The sequence below is a fragment of the Ixodes scapularis genome, unplaced genomic scaffold (assembly GCF_016920785.2).
Source record: "Ixodes scapularis isolate PalLabHiFi unplaced genomic scaffold, ASM1692078v2 PGA_scaffold11__112_contigs__length_91849675, whole genome shotgun sequence".
NCBI lineage: Eukaryota > Metazoa > Arthropoda > Arachnida > Ixodida > Ixodidae > Ixodes > Ixodes scapularis.
The window spans coordinates 37,779,885-37,804,833 of NW_024609837.1; the positions used below are offsets into that span (position 1 = coordinate 37,779,885).

General features: G+C 45.4%; 1 non-coding gene across 1 annotated transcript in view; it reads left to right on the plus strand.

The window, feature by feature from the left end:
- The first annotated feature begins 482 nt into the window (after nucleotides 1-482).
- The window catches only part of LOC115329904, an 84,892-nt gene continuing 60,425 nt past the window's right edge, over nucleotides 483-24,949 (plus strand). The window contains exons 1-2 of the transcript XR_006077466.1: nucleotides 483-560; nucleotides 7,284-8,345. This is a non-coding gene — a transcript (uncharacterized LOC115329904). The remainder of the gene's footprint in view (nucleotides 561-7,283; nucleotides 8,346-24,949) is intronic.

Genomic DNA, 24,949 nt, shown 5'->3' on the forward strand with positions numbered 1-24,949 from the left:
CTGAATGTTGATAGCCTTCGCCAAAAACCGTGCTGGTGTATATACAATGGCTTATTTTCCTCTAAGTATTTCTCTGTATGTTAAGAAATTTTGTGTTCAAATAGTTTTCAGCATGTCGTTGTTAAATATAGAGGGCAACAGTTTTGAAGGTCCCTCTTATTTTCGGATTTCTAAATGAACAAAATCTTTCCACATAACCAGTCTTCTGGTAACTTGCTCTGAATAAGGGACGCTTGAAAAATTAAATATTAATACTGCGGTACCCACTTGGCATATCTTCTCGGAAATGCGTAAAAGACATTGTCTAGTTAAGTTTCTTTTTTTTTTAAAGTTTATATTCAAAACTGAATTAAAAATACAACTTTTTGACAAAAAAAACTCTGGCATTTGGGAGACGCTGGGTGTGTTCACAAGCTAAACCGGCGGGGGATGTGACACCCCGAAGATAGATTATGCAAATTTCCAACTTTCCTACCCGTAAAATGCGCGATGGATGCAGTGTGGTATCACAGGACTGCCAAGATGGAGGCTTATCGCTTCCATCTGTGATACCCACGCAGGTGAGATAGCGAGAACAAAGAAAGGTATTCGGTGGATACCCCCGCCGAGACGGATAAGACGAATGATGCAATCCCCCATCTTCTCTGATTTTTCGCACCACATCCTCCACCTGAATGTTCGTTCACATTATAGGGAGATTATTTTTATGGTGTGACACATATCTGGAAATATTTGTGCTTAATGTATCCGAAAGCTCGCTTTCGGAAAAAAGTATTTAATTAAAAACAAAGACTTTTCCTCTATTCACCTTCATTAGGCTAGACTTACGCAGTGCTCTACTAAAGCAGACATTAAAACAAGGTGCGAGAAATCTCGTTTGCTAAGTAAATCAGCTCTGCAACGAAAACTTCAGGACTGTGAGTGAAATCAGAGTTATCCAGTATCCCGGTTACACAGGTCAAACCTCGAAAGTAACTCCTGCCTGGAAAGTATGATAAACACACAACACCGTTATAGTTGGTGATGAAATCTTCACCATCAGGCAACAACAAACCAAAACGTTTGTGTGAACCCAGAATCGTTGAAGGGTGGCTCTATCGTTAACAAATGGTTTATCGTATGTCACCAAATGAGTGACAAAGATACTCAAAGCTATCAGAAGTATATTGAAGAGGAACCTTCTGAAGTTCTCAGAGGAAAAGCCGACGTTTGCTCAGAGCCGTAGCTTTTTTAGTAGCAAATATCAAAGCTATTTTTAGCTAAACGTCGCATTCTACTCGTGCGACATCGAGCAACTTTTTCTTTATGTCAATGAGAACGTTTTTTCATTGTAAACATATGTTAGAAACAAACACTGAGTTGTCAAATCTACAATGTATCGCAAGTATCGCGTTGCTCGGTGTCTTAATGAAGCACTAATATCTTCAAGAAACAATTTATGATATATATTTTTACATTTTGATTTGAAATTGTGCAGCACATAAAAAAATAGACAAACAAAGTTTCTGTATCATATTTTTCGGGCTGTTGACCGCACCCGGTGTATAGTCCCCAGGGTTCAATTTAAGACCAAGCGTAAACTTTTTGCTTAGACAGCAAGCACCCGGTTCATAGTCCGCACTCTGTGCAAAGTCCGCCCTTTGTGCCTATTCATACACGACACACTTTGACAAATGTTTGTTTTGTTAGCTCATAAATAAACTTGTAATATAAATTAATAATTATTAAGATCCGCTTTCAGTAACAAGTCTGTCACGTCTCGACATAATAAACGATCTTGAAAAACGAAATTCCTGTATAGCCTAGACATACCGATAGTCCGCACAGCCTAAATTTTCAGCTTTTAGACATGTGTAGTCCGTGGAATATAGCCCGGAAAATATAGTACTTAGAATTTGTTAATGAGGAAATAAAAAAAAAACAAAGATGTTGAACATGATAAGGCGCAAGTGGTTCTGCTGGATCGAACGACGCGTTTTTTTTATTAAGATATAAAATACACAGATTGTAGGAGACATAAAAACGGTTTCAAATTTCACTAATAAAAAAAATGCGTCTAAAAATATAAACAGGGTACAAAGCCAAACCTCCGTACGTAAAAAAAAAAAAAAATTGTGTCTTTGTCGAGGATTAGCCTCGACAAAGACACACAACTTTTTAGTGTTGTTTTTTACAGAGAACGCCTCAGTTATATAATCCCCCTACCTCATATATATATTCACAAACTTCAAGTAACATTGTAGTGCTGTTTTTTGTATTAATATATATTACGTCTTCATTTTACGCTTCGCCCTTATTTTTTATAAAGCAAACTGACCCTCTCTTCTTTATTACACCGAAGTAAGACTCGACTGCATCTAAATATTGACTTATCTTTGTTTTGCAAAGACTTAGTCGAGTAGCGTCATTTCGTCTCCCTTGCTCAAAGCATAACACAACTCAAGCTGCACTCCGAGCTAGAAAAAAAAATCTCGCTTTGTCAGTTGAATAAAAAAAGGAAGCAGCCTCAGCGGCGAAAGAAATAAAGCACGGTAACAAGCGTCCGACTGATCCAGCTAGCAAATAAACAAACTAAGTAAGAACAAAATGGCGACCCAGTAAGTGATAACTAGAAGGAGGAGCAAGACGAGGGAGCAAATGAAAGCAACTTAATCGATTGAAAGGGGACGACGTCAGACCCGGATGAAACAGAAACTGGATTACTAGGAATCAAGACCATGTCAAACTACTTCTCTAGGTGACATTATTTTGAAAGCCGTATCATCCTGAGAAACTTGGAAACCTCTGAAATTTTGCTTTTCCAATAAATTTTGCTTTTCCAATTATTCAGTCTCGGGGCCAAGTAGACGCAATATATCTGGATATGTCCAAAGCCTTCGATAAGGTCAATCATGAGCTGTTATTGCTGAAACTTAGGGACTATAGCCTGAGTCCTGAGTACAATACTTGGTTTAGGAATTATCTTCATAAAAGGCGGAACTGTGTAAGGGTATCTGTCTTCTTGTCTCGACCATTCATATTTACGTTAGGAGTGTCTCAGGGCTCAAACCTTGAGCCTTTGTTGTTTCTTATTTTTATAAATCATTTGGTGTCGTCCGTAAAACACTCTCAAATACTTTTGTTCGGAGATGACGTGAAGTTGTTTCGAGAGGTCACCTCAGTCACTGACTGTACTTTGCTGCAGTACGATCTTTGTTCAGTGGTAGAATAATGCAGTTCTAACAATCTTTTCTTAAATCCGCGCAAAACAAAAGTCATGTCGCTGTCAAGAAAGCGTCACAATTTATCCTATGTATATGTTCTGGAAAATGAAACGATCTGTCGGACCACGCAGATGCGAGACCTAGGTGTTCTTGTGGACGACCATCTTTTTTTCCTTTCTCATGTAAACTCCATTGTCAGCCAGTCATTGCGCACGCTAGGAATAATGTCTCGCTTAACTAGACCATTTATCACTCATCACTGTCTCTTGAAATTATATAGTACCCATGTACGTTCGAAACTAGAATTTGCATCTGTAGTCTGGAACTGCATATCTATAACAGCAAGTGAAAGTATAGAACATGTACAAAAGCGATTTGTGCGCATCATTTACGACCGATATTTTGGAAGAAAGTGTTTTTATGACTATAATTCGATTTTAGCAAAATTAACATTGGGCACGTTAGGTAAAAGAAGGTCTATTCGGGATGTTCAGTTTTTACATAGGCTAATTCATAATGCAATAGACAGCCCTACTCTCCTCACCTGTGTTCACTTTCGCACACCACTTAGAACGAACTCTAGAAATCCTAGAGTCTTTTACCCAGACCTCATTCGAAACGCATCACCGGTTTCGCGTATCCAACATGTTTTAAACACGCAATTTACTGACGTCGATATTTTTAGTGCAAACCTGTCTTTTGGAGAACGATCATTTTGATGCCTGTGTTTTTAATTGGCATATATACACATTTGAGTGCTTTCATGTTTCTTTTTTTTCACAACTCTTTATTTTGTCTACTCTGTATTTTGTGTGTATTTCAATTGTATGTGCTTAACCCAGTAGGCTTTCGAGCTGTTGGTTAGCACAAGAGAAAAATAAACATTTATTGATTGATTGATTGATATACAATATGTAATTAGACTTCGTCCGCGCTGGTAAAACCCGTGATGCAATTACCGGGAAGGAAAGAAATGGCTGTTTTCTGTATTATTCTGAAAGACAGTTTTGAGGCTGGGATTAAAAGGACTATACTTTGTTTCACCGTAACTTGGCATGCGGCGAAGGTTACAGTCCCAGTGAACAAGTCAACGCGTCGGAGTGATAAACATGAGTATACTCTATCTCACTAGTTACGTGCAGTGCTGTCGAAGCCGCAGGCGGGATGGAAAAGAAAGCCGTTATTGTACGGATTTCGAGGGACGGCCTAATCGACAAACGACGGCTGGGATGCTAGAGAAAGGGTCTGGAATGGGAGTACCTCCTTTTTCTCTCCTCCAACTTTCGACTCTGTACATTCGGCACTGTCACGTGCGTCACCTTCAACGCTACGATTGGCTTGAGTGGGTTGTTCGTTTTTGCAAGGTTAAGACACGTTCACACAGCCGCGTCAACTGCGTTGCGCCGCGTGACGACTGCATCCCAGCTCCTGCCATTGGCTCGTAGAAAGGATCGCCATAGCAAGAGCTCGAGGTTAGCAGTTTCAACGTAGTCAAACGCAGTCAGACGCAACTGTATGGACGAGCCGTTTTGGTAATCCGAAGTATAGCTCACTGCACAAACACCAACAAAATAATTTACAATAAAAAATTCTACACTACATAACACCAATACGAAGAAGACAAATCGCGACTAAACTGTTGCCATATTTGTAGCGCAACATCTTGTACGTGCCACAGAAACATCTTAAAGCGTCGCTTACTGAGTGAACTTTGTGGGCTGGTTTGCGAGATTAAAACTATGCTTTCAGCGTGTAGCCGCAAACTGGGAAATGACTGGGGCGTTGTGTTTGAATGCGCTTCCGGCCGTGTCTCGCTGGATGAGAACCCAGGATCGCGTCGCAGGAGCAGCAAGAACGTGCCTCGGGGCTAAGGCAGCGCATCGGGAGCGAATCCAAAACTAATCGATAATGCGTGCCGGAAATGGTTCCATGCGCCTCGGGCAAGGCATCGGTCCGCTTCGCTGCGCGCCTAAACATAGTCGCTTCTACGTGGCCATACGCCGGAACAAGCAAAAAAACGAACTAATCAAAAATAAAAAAGGAACAAGAGTTAAATGAAGAGCACTACAATGCGGAGCTTATTTATCAGAGATGTGAAACTAGTGAAGCCGTACCCAAGCAAGGCAATACGCTGGCTAAAAGGGTGTACAACTCCCTGTAACGCCGAATTAGAGCGCAGCTCTTCAGGAGGCGGAGGGAAGGATACTGAGGGGAAGGTACACCCCTCCTCCCTCCTCCTCACGTTCTCATCCTGTCTGCTACACCTCCCTCCGAACGGCGTCGCCGTCGCCTCACGAGGGTCACGTGACCTCATGGGGGTCATGTGACGTCACCGGGGTCACTTCTTTTGCAGTCCTCATGTGTAACTCTTAGCAAAAAAAAAAAAAACAGATTGGTTCCCTAATATCTTTATTGAACATACTAAAATATAGAATAAAATATCGCTCAAGAAGAAAAAAAGTATGAGTAAATATAGGAAGAATCCAATCTCCCACAAATACTCAGATTTTGAAATCCCCGTCTCCTCGTTTCAAAACTTCTCAGCATTTAAGTTTCAATTATGGGCAATATTTCAGCTTATTCCTACCGTCTCACCAATTCGCCCACTTTCATTTTCTTGGACAGCCTTTCCCTATATTAAGCTGTCTTTATCTTTTCCTAATGATTTCCCCGGTATCATTTCCTAAAATGCCCTCGCTGCCGCCTCCCCACAGAATCTGGGCACTTTTGTTTTTTTTCTCTCGCCAGTTCCTCCTTCTACTAGCACTATTTTTATTCCGCCTTTTTCGGCCGTCCCTAAACTCCCCATTCCCCGAGACTTTGATCTCTCCCGCACATTCTTCCTAATCTCTTCTTCGTTTTGACTCCGCCCCGTTTACTCAGCTATCTCCTATTCATCTCTCCCTAACCCACCCCAGTCTCCTTTCCTCTCCTTTTATAGGCCGAACAGGGGAGGCGTTTCTCCCGTTAAATGTTCTTAGTCAACGCAGGAGCTAAGGCAACCCATCGCGCCGGAAAATGCGCAACCGCAAAAGCACGCTCTTCCAGCACTTTCCCTGTATCCAACTCTCTACCCAAAATTGTCAAAAAACCAGCGATTCCTACCGCCACGTGTTAAGATCCAGAAGAAAAACCGTATAGAACGGGGATGCCTGTGTGCGTCGGCCAAACATGTCGTTGTTGGAAGACAGGGTGTTTCTAGATCCACGAAGGGTGCAGCAAAACACAGCTTGTCTGATTCTCGAATTTCCACATATCTCAGTGCTGCATGGCGCAGTACAATCGAAGCTGAATTTTTGAAGACGCCGAAGTCATGAGCCTTTTCTCTAATATGCGAGGATTCCTATTGCTTTGAAGTTTTGTGGTACGGACGCAAGTAGCGCTAAGCGAATAGCAGACTAGATATTGGTTGATTAGGCAGCGAAATGTTGTTTTGAATCTAAGGTATTGGCCGACGTGAATCAAGAAGTCGATAAAATATTTCACCAGTTCGATACGATCGCTTGCTTGGGGTATTCAATGTTCACAAAGCAGAGTAACTGCTCTACCACACACCGGTACGATGCTCATCGAGAGGGAAGCAGACAGGGGCGTAGATCTAACCTAGAAGGTGTCCCTGGGGGCCGCAGACCTTTTGTGTATTATTGTACGTTAATCGCGACAGCCTGAGAACATTTCGCAGAAATTCTTCCTTCCAGAAAGCGCGGCAAAGCTGAATTAATGGACTGTGATCAGGGGGGGGGGGGGGCGGTTTAGAGATTATTGCAAACTTGATCGGTGCTGCAAAGGGGGCAGAAAAAGAGAAGTAATAACCCCATTACAAAGCACAATAGAGTCATTTCTTTAAATATATATATATATATATATATATTGTAAGGAAGAAGAAGTCGCACGGACAGACAGGCAGGGGTTTGACCAAGCGCGCGCTCGGCACGGGCGCTTCTTGAATGCTGTACCGCCATTCATACTGGTCGCATTTTCCTCCTATCTTCTATTAAATCTCTTTTATCAACGTCTCAACACTTGGTGGAGGTGCGCTAGCGATCCCCAACCTGATCATCTGGTAATTCCGACCTGGAGCTGCGCAGCGGACGGTCGACTGTCACAACCATGAACGACGATAACGGGAATGTAAGAGACCAGCGCCCCACCAACACTTCAACGGTCAAAACTCGCCAACGTGACCCCCAGGATTTCACCGGTTCAGCCGACGCTGACGTTCTGGACTGGCTCAAAAATTACGACCGGGTGAGCCAACACAACCGTTGGGACGACACCATCAAACTCGCCAACGTCGTATTTTTCCTCAAAGGGACTGCACTCCAATGGTACGACAATCACGAGGAAGAAATTAATTCATGGGATGCGTTCAAAACCGCCTTCGCAGACGTCTTCGGTACACCTGAACGCAGAAGACAAGCGCGGGACAAACTCTCCAGGAGATACCAAGCCCCCTCCGAAACATCGACGTCCTACATCGAGGACGTCCTTCGCCTCTGCGGACGTGTCAACGCAGCTATGCCGGAGGACGAAAAAATCAAGCACCTCTTCAAAGGATTATCCCAAGAGCTGTTTTCCATCGTCGCACCCAGGTCACCTCAGACCGTGCAGCAGCTCATTGCAGAATGCAAGCATTATGAAGACCTTCAAAGTGGTCGGATCTCCAACACCGGATTTGAACGGCTCCCTGAAGTTTCAACTACAACTGCCGACACTGACCTCCCCAATCTCATCAGGCGAATAATTCGAGAGGAACTACGCGACTTCTTGGGATCCCTGCGCCTCTCAGCCAGTTCTTCAATCTCGCAACCCAAGGCGCCTAAGATTGAACAGGTAATCAAAGACGAACTTCGTGCTGCCCTTCGTCCTATTTCTTCGTCGTCTCCCACATGCATGGCACCATCGACTTCCTCACCACCCATCTGCTCTTTACAGCACTCAGCACCACACATTTGCGCTCTGCAAACTTCTCACAACGTCTCAATTCCATCCACACGCTACCTATCACCCCGGCGGACAGAGGAATGGCGCACTCAAGATCAACGTCCGATATGCTTCTGCTGTCACGCCCCAGGTCATATCATCCGCTACTGCCGACGCCGCATAAATGCTGAAGCCTACAGTCGCACCCCACAGAATCAAGCTCGACATTCTGACGACCACGACACGCGCCGAAATTTCGACAACCACGGCAGTTCCAGTGACCGCCGCAATTTTGACGACCATCGCAACACACGTCCCTTTCCAGCTGCTGAATTCCGACGTGGTCGATCACCCTCCCCCTATCCTCGACGAAACCGCTCCGTCTCGCCGTTCACTGACGCTACTACCGGACTTCCGTCGTCAAACTAAGCAGCGCAGCCCGTCTTAACAATGGAGGTCAGGCTGCACTACCGTCTCCGGTCCTAAATCCTTCTTACCTTGGCCCTACAACTATTACCGTCTACATTGGAGAAGAAAAACTTTTAGCATTAGTTGACACAGGTGCTGCAAAATCCTGCATTTCTAATCAGCTTCGCCGCCGTTTACACAAAGTGCTCACCCCTCCACCCGCTGGACATTTTCTACGGATGGGAAACAGTGAACTTGTGCAACCTCTTGGCTAATGCACCATCCCTATTTCTATCGGAGGCACTTCCTATATCATTTTGTTTACTGTACTTGCTAATTGTGTCGTCGACGTTATTTTGGGATGGGATTTTTTGTCGGCCACCGAGGCATTCATTGACTGCGCCAGCCGCCAACTTCATTTGAGCACTCGGCAGACTAGTTACGACGTGTACGAAAATTCACCCATTTCGCTTCACACCGACGACGATTACCTCTTGCCCCCCTTTCCGCTATTGCTATCACACTCCTGCCAGACCGTCCATACGAAAGCACCACTGGTTTCATTGAACCCATTGCCAACTTTGTCGCAAAAAAGCCAGTTATTCTTCCCTACTGCATCGCCACGACAACTCAAGGACAAGTTTCTCTTTTCGTCACCAACACATCTACTGAGTCGCAAATTGTTCCCCGTGGTGCACGTTTGGCCACTCTAACATCTCATTCTTATACCACGCTTGCAACGCTCTCTGAACTTACATCTACGAGGCTACCGTCAGCTGCCCAAAGCACCGCCGCACAAGTTGCTAAAATGGTAGACTCTAGCTTGCCTCCTCACCAGAAGGAAGCCCTAACAAAGCTTCTTGTTTCGTATGAACAACTCTTCGATTTTAATAGCCGCTCTCTAGCTCAAACTTCGGTAGTCTCTCATTACATTGACACCGGCACAGCATCTCCCATTCGAAGCCGCCCTTATAGAATTTCACCCACCGAACGTAAGGCCGTCGACGATCACGTCAGAGATATGCTCCAAAGAAACATAATCGAGCCTTCATCCAGCCCATGGTCGGCCCCTGTTGTTCTCACTAAGCAAAAAGACGGATCATGGCGATTTTGTCTAGATTACCGTCGACTTAACAAGATCACCACTAAAGACGTCTATCCCTTACCTAGAATCGACGACACCCTCGACACTCTTCAGGGATCATCATTTTTTTCGTCCATGAACCTTAGAAGCGGTTATTGGCAGATACCCATGGCCGACGCCGACAAGCCAAAAACTGCTTTCGTTACACCCTCCGGCCTATACCAGTTTAATGTCATGCCGTTTGTCCTGTCCAATGCACCTGCCACGTTCGAACGCATGATGGACACTGTGCTACGGGGCCTCACGTGGAGAACCTGCCTTTGTTACCTCGACGACGTAATTGTTTTCTCCGCCTCATTCAACGAGCACTTGCACAGGCTAGAAGAAGTGCTGAATTGCTTTCTCGCCGCCAATTTGCAACTGAACACAAAAAAATGTATCTTTGCAGCTCGCCAAATTCAGGTCCTCGGTCATATCATTAGTGAAGATGGCATTCGCCCTGACCCATCTAAATTACAAGCTGTTTCCGAATTTCCATCTCCGAAAAATTTAAAAGACCTTCGGTCCTTTCTCGGCCTTTGCACATACTTCAGAAAATTCATACCCGGATTCTCCCACATCGCTGAACCTCTCAACACGCTACTCCGTAACAACACCGCTTTCCAATGGAATCGCCCTCAAAGCAATGCTTTTCAAGCCCGGAAAACCGCCCTAACGACTGTTCCAGTGCTCGGCCACTTCGTTCCTGGCTCTGACACTGAGATACGGACAGACGCCAGTGGCCATGGCCTCGGCGCCGTACTGGCCCAGAACATTTCCGGTGTCCAGAGAGTAATCGCCTACGCCAGCCGCACATTAACGAAAAGTGAACGTAACTATACCATAACTGAACGCGAGTGCTTGGCCGTTGTGTGGGCGATCTCGAAGTTCCGTCCCTACCTATACGGCACACACTTCACTATTGTAACCGATCATCACGCCCTATGCTGGTTATCCACCCTAAAAGACCCTTCAGGAAGACTCGGACGTTGGTCCCTGAAACTCCAAGACTATAACTACACGATTCATTACAAATCTGGAAAACGACACCTTGATGCTGACAGCCTTTCCAGATGCCCCCTTCCCCATGGGTCGCAATGTTCGAACTCCTCCGCCCACGAAGACACAATTGCTGTCCTGAGCTCCGTCAACATTGCACAAGAGCAACGGTTCGATTCTTTATTGCACCCCATTATTCAATGCCTTGAAGGTGCTTTGCCGCATCCTTCTGTGCAAATTCAGCGCCGTGCCCGTCTTTTTCAACTCAGAGATGGCATTCTTTATAGGCGAAACTACGACACACAACAAGGACGGCCATGGCTTTTAGTGATTCCCCGCCGACTACAAAAGAATCTTATCCAAGCAAACCATGACGACCCTACAGCTGGCCACCTTGGATTTTCTAAAACTTACTTTCGCATCCGAGGCAGTTACTTTTGGACAGGCATGACCCGCAGCATCAGCAAGTACGTTCGAGCGTGCCACCACTGCCAGACCAAGAAACGTCCTACCACAAAGCCTCCAGGTTGCCTACAACCCCTTCCCCAACCGCAGCGCCCATTTGAACGCATCGGAATTGACTTCCTTGGCCCCTTTCCCCAATCCACTCGCAACAACAAGTGGATACTTGTTGCGATTGACCATTTAACACGCTACGTCGAGACGGCCTCCGTTCCCGCCGATACCGCCCACGAAGTCGCAAACGTTTTTATCCACTCGATACTGCTGCGCCATGGAGCTCCACAATACATAATCACCGATCGAGGCACTCCCTTTCTATCCAACGTGCTCGAAGATGTCCTCCGCCTTTCTTCGACTGTTCACAGCGTTACAACAGCCTACCACCCACAAACAAATGGATTAACAGAGCGCTTCAACCATGCTATCGCTGACATGGTTTCAATGTACGTAGCCGATCATCACGACAATTAGGACATCATCCTCCCCTACGTAACCTTTGCATACAATACTGCACGACAATCTACCACGGGACACTCTCCCTACTACTTGCTCTATGCATCCGAACCCCTAACACCCCTTGACACGATATTACCCTACCAACCTGACAACTTCATGCAACCCTACGCAGAGGAGATTGTCTCCAGAGCAGAAGACGCCCGTCAGCTTGCCCGCATCCGCACCCTTAAATCCCAGCAGCAACAAAAACTGCGCTATGACGACCGCCACCTCCCCACTGCCTATAACATAGGTGACGAAGTCCTCTTGTGGTCTCCCCGGCGAGCACCGGGCAAGTGCGAGAAGTTTCTTAAACAGTTTGTTGGCCCTTTTCGTGTCATCCGACAGCTTTCCCCAACCAATTATGAAGTCGAGCCCGTTACGCCGCACCGCGACCTTCGCTCCAAGTCCTCCGACGTGGTACACATCAGCCGCATGAAGCCCTATTACCGCCAAGACTCATAATCTAAACGCGCCGGATGACCGGCGCTTACAACACGGGGGGGGATATTGTAAGGAAGAAGAAGTCGCACGGACAGACAGGCAGGTGTTTGACCAAGCGCGCGCTCGGCACGGGCGCTTCTTGAACGCTGTACCGCCATTCATACTGGTCGCATTTTCCTCCTATCTTCTATTAAATCTCTTTTATCAACGTCTCAACAATATATATATATATATTCGGAGCCAAGATTTGAGAAGGCATGAAGCCAGTTTTGTGGTACCCTTAAATGTGTCAACAGTGTATAATTTGTTTTTGCACGCCTTCATTACAGCCTGAGTGTTTCTTGTGCTTTGACATGTTTTAGCGGGAGTCACGTGGGCTAACTTCTTTCTATAGTTTCTTCTTTTTTGTTCGTGCCAACACAAGTATATTGAAATTTTGCGATCAATAAACTCAGCTGTAAATCAGTGCTGTGTCCGTGTTACTTCTTCGTCTAGTCCTTACCTTTTTGCACTGTTTTTAATTCTAAAGTATGCACCAACTCGCCGAAGCCTCACCTTTAACATTTTTGTTGATTGGAGAGACCAAACATTAGACGTTATTTGCAGCGAGCTCACATCTTCCGAATCAAGGTTGAATAAACACTTCATTTCTGCACTCTAAACTCTTTTCCAGATTCAGAAAGAATATTTAAGTGACCGTCGCACATTCGCAGTTCAGTCACGCCTGGAGGTTTTCGACCCACACACGTGTTTCCCGTTTTAATCAGAACGGTACAGCTCGTCTCAGAACTTCTCTAAATATGTTAACTAGCAAACACGCAAATCAATATTGCATTTTTGTCACACGATCCCTTTTGAAACTCATCAGCCTCGGTCCATACTTGAGCTTGGGCGAGTTGCTGAATCATGCTAACACTTCACGGCGCACAAAAGACAAGACACTGTAAAAATACATACACACAAAAAAAATAACTCTCACGCAGCGCTGACTGTTAACTATGGGATATATTAAACATAATCTTTGTTGCCTTTTACTCTTACGCAACACTGACGAGATTTTTTTTTTGTTTGTTTTGCTCTGCAGGCACTTTTTAACCTATACAAGCGGATTCATTCTACCAGAGTGCTGCGACAAATACCACAAGACCAAGTTCGTTTCCTCTGCAGGAGTGATTTATTCCTTCCCTCTTACCCGTGGGAAGCGTTACGTCGGGCAGACGGGTCGCTGTTTTAACGATAGACTTCGAGAACATAACAACAACGCCATTAATGCTAACCCAGGTCACCTGGGAATTTGATGCAGAGATTCTGGATGCTCCCCCCTTCTAAACAATTGTACGGTACTTGGACGAAGCAAGAACAAACTGACCCGAGAAATTATCGAAGCCGATGGCATAGATATGCTAGATGGACTATGTGTTAGTACAACGTCGATTATTTTATTCCAGAAAGATTTAGATTATTTAGGAAAACTTCCTTAGCGACTTTCACAGTGGCCGGAATTTGTCTTCCTCTTTCATTTCCTTTTCTTTCTTGTCTTCTCTACTTTTCCTTTGTTTCTTTTCTTTTTCTCTTTTTCACTTTTTTCTTTTTCTTTTTCCTTCCCTGTTCTTCCTTGGGACTTTTTGAAAATTTTCTCTTTCTTAGTGCGTAAAACTAAAAGATAACAAAGACGATGTTTAATATATCCCAAAGTTAAAAGTAAGTCCCGCGTAAGTTTTTTTTTTTTTTTTTTGTGAGTGTGTAGTTATTTTTATAGTGTGTTATTGTGCGCTGTGTGTCCATATCAGCCTCGCTACGTGGCTTGTCACTGTATTGATTGCGAATGGCGCCATCATAATTAAAATAAAATAAATAAAAACACAAAACATAATCTTATTAGTGACTTCCAGCAAAGTCCTCTAGTTAATCTTGTTTCAAAGTTGTTTTAACCGCGTGAAACTACAATAACAAATTACCGCATCTTCACGTGGGGAACGATGTTGATTGGGGCGAAGCTCGGGTGGTGCTGATGATACTGATCTTGGTCATAGGTAGTGCTGATGGCGCCGTTTCCATTCGTGTCACTAGGAGAATGTGTGGTTTTCTTCTTTTTCCTTTTTTGAGAAGACCGATGGGATGGCATCTCAGAACCCCCTACTCTTTTTTCCTTCCTTTTCTTGATACTGATTTTGGTCATAGGTAGTGCTGATCATGCCGTTTTCATTCATGTCAGTAGGAGAATGTGCGGTTTTCTTCTTTTTCTTTTTTTTAAGAAGACAGATGGGATGTCATTTCAAAACCCCCTACTTTTTTTTTCTTCTTCTTTTCTTTTTTCCATAATTTTTTTTCATCATTTTTTCGATTTTTTTTCTTGCTCTCGCAGCTGAACTCACGAGCAGGAGCACGCCGGACGGCGGACGGACATACGGACATGGCTAGACCCTAAAAAGCTTCGCCCCTAAAAAAACAGATAAAGTAAAAGAAAAGCAGACGCAACATAGGAGAAACCTGGGCAGTTTGATACTTTAGACCCATGTTACGGGTAAAAAATACAGGACGCGGGATGGCCAAAAAAACATGCTTTTCGTGCAAGGCTCGTCAAATTATGAGGCGCTGGAGAAATGCAGCATTCTGCGTTAAGTCCATATTTCGAACTCTTTTTGTTCGCCTTCCGCCCATTGAAAAGCATGCGGGAAGGGCCTTAGAACGCACCTGGTATCGCTGCACCGCAGCGTTCTTCCGCATCAAAAAGTTCGTCTGCTTTCCTCGCCGTCACCATGGCAACGAACGCCGAATGAATAGAAGCACGCACGGTACCGCCGCGTGAACCTAGCAACAGCTCACGCCATTTTACGAACGCCGTCTGCTAGCCACAGCCGAACGCGGTGTGTCAGATCAACCGCCTCCGCCGGTGCGCCGCTAGCAAAGACGACGAAGCTAAGACACGCCGACGGCGATCGAGCAAGCAATACCACCGCGGGGCGACTGCAACGGCGGCATTTATTCGGATCAAAGGCTGCCTTCGCCGGTGCGCCGCTAGCAAAGACGACGAAGCTGAGGCACGCCGACGGCGAATGGGCGAGCAACAGCACCGCGGGACGACTGCAACTGCGGCATTTATTCTGATCAAAGGCGTGAAATAAGCAAGAACAATTTTTATTTGAATCATAACAGCCGATATCCAAGTTGGGGACCACATATGTTTTGCAGGGTCTTTCCTGTAAACTTTTTACAGAGACACGGGGTGCCGCATTCGAAACACAGCTCCGTTTGCAAAATATGGGGGCCCTGAAAAGGACCGTTTAGACTGCTACCAGAACCTATAACTGACGTAACGAGCACTTGACGAGCGGTTGGCGCATAAGTCGTCTTTATGAATGCAGGCAGGTGACGGGCTCAGCGCAGCGGATCACTCGAAGTCACCGGGGCCGTCAGAATCCTCGCCCTGTCTGCGTCGGGGCTCTAGATTTTGGCGGCCGCAGCGACGAACGACTGGAATCTATTAGTGTTTCCGCGCGCCTTGTCTCACCTCCAAAACATGAACTTTGCAAGGTGACCAGTGAAATGGTGGCTCTCGCGCCGTCAAGATGGAAGAGAGTTTCTGAGGTGGGCCCAGGTGCAATCCACCGTATTGGTGTGCGCACCAGTGTTCGCGTCGACAAAGTGCAGCTTGTGGTTGACGGTGAGGTGCGTGAAGCGAGCGTCATCTGCAAGCTTGCGATAGCCAGCCCAACAATCAGTGATTATTCTTGTTCCCGGGCGGACCCACTCGGCTATTAGCCCTTACACGGTTTTAGCGTCACGGGTTTCCATGGGAACAAGAAAGTAGCACCCGCTGCAACGCGCCACACCGCCGAAAACCCACTGGCCAGGCCTTAAGTACCCGCGATGGTACTTGTGCCGACCCAACATACTCTCGTCTAGTTCTACAGTCACGCCTTCGCCACCAATCATGTCTGAATGCTTAAAGACGGCATTTACCACAATCTCCCGACAAAGGCTCGCCCAATCAGTTATTGTCTTACTTGCGATATCAGCCTCCCGCTGAATGACGGCGCACGGTAGGTTCTGGCATCCGGAGGATGATTTTCACGAGTTGGAGAAGCGTCAGGTGCGATCCTTCGAAAAAGGAACCGCTCGGTACAGGGACCTCGCCCTGGCACTGAACTTTGACCGGCTTCCTCCTGGGCATCTCACGAGTCATCCACACACCGCACCTCCCCCCCCCCCCCCCCCCCCCCCCGGGTAGCCATCCGCAGATCTAGCGCGGACTTGCAGCTTGTCATCGCAGCTTCGCACTCTGGACACGCACGAAAACCCAGGAGCCAGGAGCAGGCCAACCCGCTAAAGCAAATTAATTGCTTCAAGAGGGTCTTTCATGGCGCCATGAAGACGGCACAAGTTGAACGCCATGGCACTGCGATGCTCGCCTCTGGAAGAATAAAGCGCCGAGGGGGAACTGCGCGCTTCTTTGCATTTATTATTTTTATTTCATCCGCCATTTTATACCTCGTGACACAATTCTAACAAACTCATTGGTTGAAAGGTCGGACCACACCATCGCGTGACAAAACAAACGCCAAACCAGAGTCCGAAAGCGTTGCTGCTAGCCCCTCCGCCGTCAACTTTGAGTAGCTGTCGAGTCTGAAGAACTCTGCTCTATGAGGTCCACATCCAGCCACTGAGCACATACACAAGCACAGGGAATAATACTCGGTTCCAAGTACAAGCGAAGAACCCGGGTCGGAAAGCCCTGAATGCCAAACGACCGGCGTCGGGCGACGGCGACTGACTGCGTAGTACACAGGTTGCACTCCTTCGACGCCTGCATCGCTGCGGCGGGTGGTCGTAGCTAGTCGTAGCAGTTCGTGTGATTTCCTTTGCTCGTACCGGAACACTAGAGCCGCGTAATTTTCTTGCTGTCGAAGTTTATAAGCCTACATTCGCGACCAACGCATTTACACAAAGCCAACGCCCAGCGAACCTATCCCTCTCGTTCTCGTTCGGCGACCGGCCGCCAGGGCGGTGACACCGTCGCTGAAACTCCTCAATAACTGACGTAACGAGCACTTGACGAGCGGTTGGCGCATAAGTCGTCTTTATGCATGCAGGCAGGTCAAGGGCTCAGCGCAGCGGATCACTCGAAGTCACCGAGGCCGTCAGAATCCTCGCCCTGTCTGCGTCGGGGCCAGGGTGTAAGATAGACAGGTGGAGAAACGAGAGGCAAATGAGTGACCGCATTGTGTCCCCCTCGGTTTTCTCTTTTTCTGTGGCGCCATCTATGGCGAGCACCGTGAACACTCACTCCGGGTGGGCGACCGATGGCGACCGGCTAAACTGACGGAGATTGTTTTTTTGTGGATTTTTAATGAAAGACTGTCGTGCTCTCGATTTATTTTGCGCGGTCTCCAATAGAGTTCCACGCAAATCCGATTCCGATTTTTTTCCTATCGCCGCAGCGCCATCTGTCGCAAGTCGGGGGTACCCGCAAGCAGACGAGTACACAATCCGGTCACGACGCTGCGGTAGGCTTCTATGGGCCGTTTCCCCACCTGTCTATCTTACACCCTGGTCGGGGCTCTAGATTTTGGCGGCCGCAGCGACGAACGACCATATTTTGCAAACGGAGCTGTGTTTCGAATGCGGCACCCCGTGTCTCTGTAAAAAGTTTACAGGAAAGACTCTGCAAACATATGTGGTCCCCAACTTGGATATCGGTTTTATGATTCAAATAAAAATTGTTCTTGCTTATTTCGCGCCTTTGATCCGAATAAATGCCGCAGTTGCAGTCGTCCCGTGGTGTGTTGCTCGCCCATTCGCCGTCGGCGTGCCTCAGCTTCGTCGTCTTTGCTAGCGGCGCACCGGCGAAGGCGGCCTTTGATCCGAAAAAATGCCGCCGTTGCAGTCGCCCCGCGGTGTTGTTGCTTGCTCGATCGCCGTCGGCGTGTCTTAGCTTCGTCGTCTTTGCTAGCGGCGCACCGGCGGAGGCGGTTGATCTGACACACCGCGTTCGGCTGTGGCTAGCAGACGGCGTTCGTAAAATGGCGTCAGCTGTTGCTAGCTTCACGCGGCGGTACCGTGCGTGCTTCTATTCATTCGGCGTTCGTTGCCATGGTGACGGCGAGGAAAGCAGACGAACTTTTTGATGCGGAAGAACGCTGCGGCGCAGCGATACCAGGTGCGTTCTAAGGCCCTTCCCGCATGCTTTTCAATGGGCGGAAGGCGAACAAAAAGAGTTCGAAATACGGACTTAACGCAGAATGCTGCATTTCTCCGGCGCCTCATTATTTGACGAGCCTTGCACGAAAAGCATGTTTTTAGATCGGAGTTTGGAAATAGTTTTTTTTTACAACAACATGGGTCTAAAGTATCAATGTGCCGAAACCTGTTTGTAAGAGCCGTAGTAGCACACTCCTCTAAACATAGAAGCTAGGCTTGTGTTATCCGTCCCAGTCTCTTGGCTACCGCTCAGCCGCTCCAATATTGCGGCACCTGGAAGGCGTCTTCGACTGGTGTGTTTTAGCGTCGTATCCCACCTACGCTACAAAAGTTGTCCCGTAGTGGCAACAAATGACGTCGCCCAACTGTCTACTCTACTTCAGCCTGGGTGTCATGTTGGATGTCGCGATTGTAGCGGTTGAGCCTAGAAGCCCTGGAAACACGGACCAGCGAATACGTGCGTCGCTTTCGTCACCGAGTTCCCACTCCTGGCTACCGAAGCTTCCGTGGATAATCAAGCTACAAATTAGGTGAATCCACACTACGAAAACCAAAGACAAATCCACTAAAAACGTAGCTACCCTCGTCCTGGATTTAGTTTAGTCCGTTATCCTTGTTAATTTTATTGGTTTGGAACAGCTTATTACTTTAAACATTATTTGTCACTTTTTTTTACGGTTACATCGAATAAACGTGAGTCAATAAATCTAGAAAAACACATATATGATCAAAGTCATCGCAGACCAACCCGCGCCACACAATCAACAGCACATAATGATTATTTAAGGCAATGTCTCTAAAAAGGAAACTCAATAACATAGTTTCACGCACCTGGATATAAATACAACTCCCGGTAAAAATGCACGCTTCGCTGTCACTAATCCAGCAGACATTAATTTGGTCGAGTCAGGAAATACACGAAACCGAGTAACCCAACTGAAATCAGACGTCTACGCAAATCCGACTATATTGACTTTCTCCTGGTTACTAAAGAACTCAAACTAAAATCCCCTATACGTGGGACCGAATTCTGCGAATGGTCTTAATCCCCCAGACGTCCTAATGAAGATGCAATATATCTAAATCATGCCTGGAGAAGGACAAGGAGGTTGGGCCTAGCCGGTCTGCTTCAGCAGCGTCCGACAAAGCGAAACTTGCGAACGAAGCAGTTTAAAAAAAACAAAAAAACAAAAACAAAAAAAAAACAGCATCGCTAAAAAGAATTTTTTTTTTTTTAACGGGCGGTTTTTTATTTTTTATTCTTTCGCTTTGTATCACCTTCGTCCTTTCATGCCCTCCTTGTCTTCTCTCATGCGCGCTGCTCGTCTCATGGGTTTATACAACGCGACAAAACAAATAATACTGCTGACTCAGTGCATAGAAAACCCCAGCGTACTTTCCCTCCAATCAGTGCTTTCCCTTCCTGCACGAGCAATAGTCTCAGCACACACCGTTCACCCACTGTCAAATCATCTATTTGAGTTGCCTTTTGATCTGATTGTTTAGAGCCATAGAGTCTGATCAAGAATACCATATAAATTAGGAACAAGTAAATAAAACCGTTTTACCCCTCTTGTTTTGTGTTGTTTTGTAAGTTCAAAATCAGATTATGGTTTATTTTACGTCCAAACCAACGAACTGCATCAGGCACGCCCCATCTGGGGACTTGGGACTAATTTGGACCACCTGAGAATCCTTTGGCGTTCAACCGAAAGCTCGGTTATACGGCCCATTTTCCGCAATAAGCCTCCGTCAAATTAAGGGCACCTCGGCCGTGATTCGAACCCGCCACCTTGCAGTTGGTCGGCCGAAGCTTCGCTTCGAAGCCACCGAGGTTTTACAGCGAAGCTGTTTATGGGTAGGTTTCCGTGGATTTTTCGTGTGCGTCAACAAAAATTCAGGTCCCGAATTTGATCCACAATTGCTTCAATTTATGCAAATGCTTATACGTCTCATCACTTGGATATGAATTTTCAGTAGGTTAGTTATCAATAGGCACCATTTTCAAGATCACTAGACTCTCAGGTAGATAACAAAGGTTTCTCAAAGATTTGCCGCTGTGCTACCCGCGTCGGCCATGTCCACGCTCGCACCGCCCTCTCTCTGTCGTCGTTGTAGGCGCTTGCGTGTCTAGTTTCCTTTCCTTCCGCTCTCTCAGGGTAACGGTCCCGTCACGCGTGTCTAGTTTCCTCCGGCTCCTCGGGGCAACGATAGTCGTCCACGCAAATGTATATTAGCGTGGATCACCATCAAGAGCAAATGATCCACCAATCAAGACAAATAATGACCACCGATTAAGAAAATAAATGTCTGTGAACCTTTCGTCACAATGAACACCGATGAAAACAATAAATGTGTTTGTACCTTCGTTCAAAATTCCGTGTCACATCTGCGTTGTGTGCTAAACACCTTCGCTGGTCATCAGTCTTCACAGGGTGGAATGGCTCGTGATTTTTCTCATTTCATTTATTGCGGATTATCGCAAACATCTTTACAAGCAACAAATTCACGTGTATACAAATTAAAAAATTCACTGCAAATAGCCATTGAGGCAATCTCCGTTTATATTTTCGTATCTGGTTATTTTGTATTTTTTTCACGTCGTCTCTGAGATCTTGCGATGTTGGTTTCTTTTCGATTCTTTCTTGTGATCGGCTGGAAAGCTTAAACAAGGTAGACAAGGCAGAAATATTCACGTCGTATACGCCGATGACACGCATCATTAATGTCATTAACCTTTCATGCACATGCATTTAGTGATGACACCTATTAGAAAGGCTATTCGCATTTCTGGGAATAGAAAACGGCCTCGCTTACTGACCAGTGCAAGAATGTCGTTCCGCCGTTAAACTATTTGAGGTTTAGTTTAGCATTCGGGCACAAACGGATCCAACACTAAAAAGTTTATCAAAACGCCATCATTAGCACGCACAACAAAAAAATAAAGTAAAAAAAAAAAAAAAAAACTATGACTGGAGACATTCTTCCTAGATCCTGATTGTACTTTTAATCCTGCTTTTAAGACATCTGTATCAATTAATGTTTTTTTTCTACGGTGTCGTAAACCATAACGTCGAATGGAGCTCATGCGAGGATGCACTGGCCTCGAGACAAAAACTATTGCATAAATTTTAGCAAACCACTATACGTAAAAAAAAAAGTGTTCTTCACTAATGTTTTTCATCAAATCCACAGCAATTTTATATTTTAGGTTGATGAGCCCGTGCTCTTTACACGGTTAACAAAGGCAAAACAAAAATACTGAACGACATGTTAATGCCACTTGCTAGCGATTATTCGGCAAACAATACCCCAACAATGCAATTCTTTTTTAACTTTTCAACTGTATTACGCTTTAAAATGTACTCCTCTTTGACATTTAATTTCTTTTTCTAGAACTTACCTTTTAATTTTATGTATTTTTTTATCTTAATATTGTTATTTGCGCAGTTTTCTTTATTATTTTTTATTTGCGATTTAGAAAACAAACAGCGAGCAAACACCTACGTTTCCACGTTCGAAGAAAAAAAAAACTGAGTACCTAAGGAAAAGAAAAGAAGCAAAAATGTAAGCGAGAAGGAAATGACTCGCATGAATGCAGCCGCTTTCAATTCGTTCCGACTGCCTTTGTTTCCCGTTGTACTTACCCCATGCGTTTATTATGACGAAGTGCCGCACTTCCAGTGACCCACCGCCCGCATCCCCCTCAATGATAGCCGTGTCGTTTAAGATCTAAGAAGGAATAATGACTCGCGGCCGCTCTCGTCGAGCAAACAAAATGTCATTCCCTTTTCGGGGACGAGCGGAAGCTAGGCCTCTTCTTTATGTAAACTTGAGGTGAAGTGGGGTTAACTCACTCCTCGCGCGCAAAGACAGAAATGAGAGCAGTCTTATTTTATTCACCAGAGAAGATCTCTACGTTTTGAAGAAAAGGAAAGAAAATTTTGAAGGAAAATTGTCTCATTTTTGTGAGCATGCATAGTAAGATACTTTGGCACAAGCTATATACTTCCCGGCGAAAAACTTTGGAGTCGAAGGATATACGGTACGAGCGTTACCTACATAAAAACAGAACCTTTAACCACGTTACATTTTAAATTTGTAGGTAGAAAGGTTGCGGCCAAAGGGACTAAAAATTATCCATATTTTCGCTGCCGACAGTATCGTTCTTGCTGTAAGGAAAGGTCTCGCAGTTTTTGCGTATTCTGTATCAAGCAAATGCAATATCCTTGTCCCAAGGCTCGTTGAAATGTGTCACGTCTGCGCCGCTTAAATTTCATACATGAATATTTCACACATCAGGATTAGATCGATCGTTTTAGAAATCCAGTGCAGTTGCCCAGCCTAAAACTAGCATTATCCTCGGGCAGGATTATTGATACTGACCCAAAAAAAAATGCTAACACAGAAAATTTGTACGGTTGAAAAAATTCGGGGAGCCAATAAAAAGACAAATAAAAACGAGGCCTTAACGCACACAGAATATCATCAATGAAACATCGTCACTGTACCCACCGCTAAATAACGCACCAACCTACCGTATAAGGAGGTGAGTCGGCCACGTCGGTGATCGTTGAGCATATTAAAATCAGAGCTAAAAAAAACAGGACAAGAGGGATAAACGTGTTTGTCTTGTGTTCCTTTTGTGTTGTACCTTTGAGCGCTGCTTTTTATCTTGTTCACCTACCGTAACTCATTCTTCTCCTAATTTTTCTATATTTTTTATCTGATAATTGTTTTGACAGGTTAAAAATTAAAGAAAGGCTACGTTCTCTAAATGATGGTGGATTTATTTTTGAGTTTGGTCCTAGTCACACAGCATTTATAAGAAGGCGAGAAAAGCGAAGCAAAAATGAGGTCGTTATATTGAAAACAAAAAGGCACTCTGTCGCTTCCCTGCCTATTGTCTTCCAGCTTTTTTTTTTTTTTTTTTTTTTTTGTTCGCACGGAAGTTTGTTTGTGCCTTCAAGTTGCCTCTAATTGCGCATGCTCCGTGCTTCTTGGCACCTTTTTCACACGATCCGCGTCATTCTCTTCCCTCGCTCGCCGAGCAGAGCCAACGCTAAGGCGCCGTCTTCTGAATTCCGTTTTCCCGCTTATCCCTTTTGTGCGACGACTTAAATTAATGGCGGACGGCTCCTCCTGGTGACGTGACCTGACCCAGATTCCACAAACGTCTCGTCCTTTCTACCTCTTTAATCTCACTTTAAGAGCAGTCCTTGAGAGTATAGTGCATTTGTCCAGTCTTCTGCCTTTTTAAATTATCTCTTTTCTCGCAGGTTTGACAGTGCCCAACGGCTTCCGTAGACGCATCGGGTCTGGTCGGGTCGCGTCGGGTCGGGTGGGGTCGGGTCGGGTCGGGTGGGACTGCGATGATTCTGATGCACTTGGCGAATGCTACGATTGAATTGAAAACGACATGTGCCATTTCTTCCACTCTACAGCTTGGTGAAACATTGAATCCCTAAAACACACCTGAGTGTTTTTTTTCCGAATGTTTTCATTGGGTGTTTTTAATGTTTGTCTACCCATAGTTGGCAAAAACAAAATAGGACAACTACCAAACTTTTAGTTGTAAATCGACTCAGTGGTGAGCTATCTAAGCTCAAGAAACAATGCATAATATTGATACAGGTGGTGCCCCTACTGATTTTCCAATTGTCGACTCTCTCGGCATGAAGAGCCCAGTAGACTAACTTCCCATGACGACCATCTTTCACGTCCAAGATTTCTGTCGATTAGGAGAGGTTAGATAAGTAAATGTGATGTAGACAGAGGAGAGAGATAGAGAGAGGAGAAAATCTTACTGCCCTCTCTGTATTAGGCATTTCCGCCCCGTCAAGGATCGATGAGCTGCGAGTGGATCGTGTGGAAGAGCCCACTCAAAAGCCGCGTTTTTAGGACCCCACGTACTTCACCTAAACCCCCAACAACTCCGGTACCTCGTTGCCGCCGTTAATTTTGTCTGTTTGAACGAGGAGTTTTAAATGACAACGAATGCCAATACGACACGAAACACCGCGAGGAAAGAGTTCCCACAGCGTGAAGGGCAAGCCGGCAATTGAAGCTCACCGACACTGACTTGGGATTCGGTAGAGTGTGGGCCTGTTTGTTGACACGGAAATAGACTCGTGTAGTCGATAGCGATATCTTTTCTCACCTTGTCTTCAATCCTATTTTGTTTCTAAACATTTAGTCGGCTGGTGTGTTTGCCGAGTATTCTAGACACAGACATCACGTGTGGTTAGAGAATCCATGTTTGGAAAACGAGCCTAATATATAATTTGATCATGCGTGTTCGGCTTAAATTTTTTTCTTTAGAAATGCAAAAGAGATTCGTTGGATGAATGATATACAAAACGGAGTTTTTCTGCACTTCAAAGGTAAATTATAGTGGCGTTATTTACTTCCCTGTTGGTATCCTTTTTTTTATCGGTTAATATTAATATCTCACCGACTACTCAGTGTTATTGAAGAGATCGAAGCCGTTCTTTCACACTTAAGTTTCACAGACTTTAGGGTGCTGTAACCAAGAGCAGCTTAGTTACACGAAGGGGATACCTATCAGGCTCATTCAAATTCGTTTAAGTTCCAACTAAAATGTAACGTTTGTGAATTGTAGGAAGGTCCCATGTACTGAAAGGGTTGTTATTCTTAAATAGTTAAGCCACCAGGAACCAGGAGTAATGAA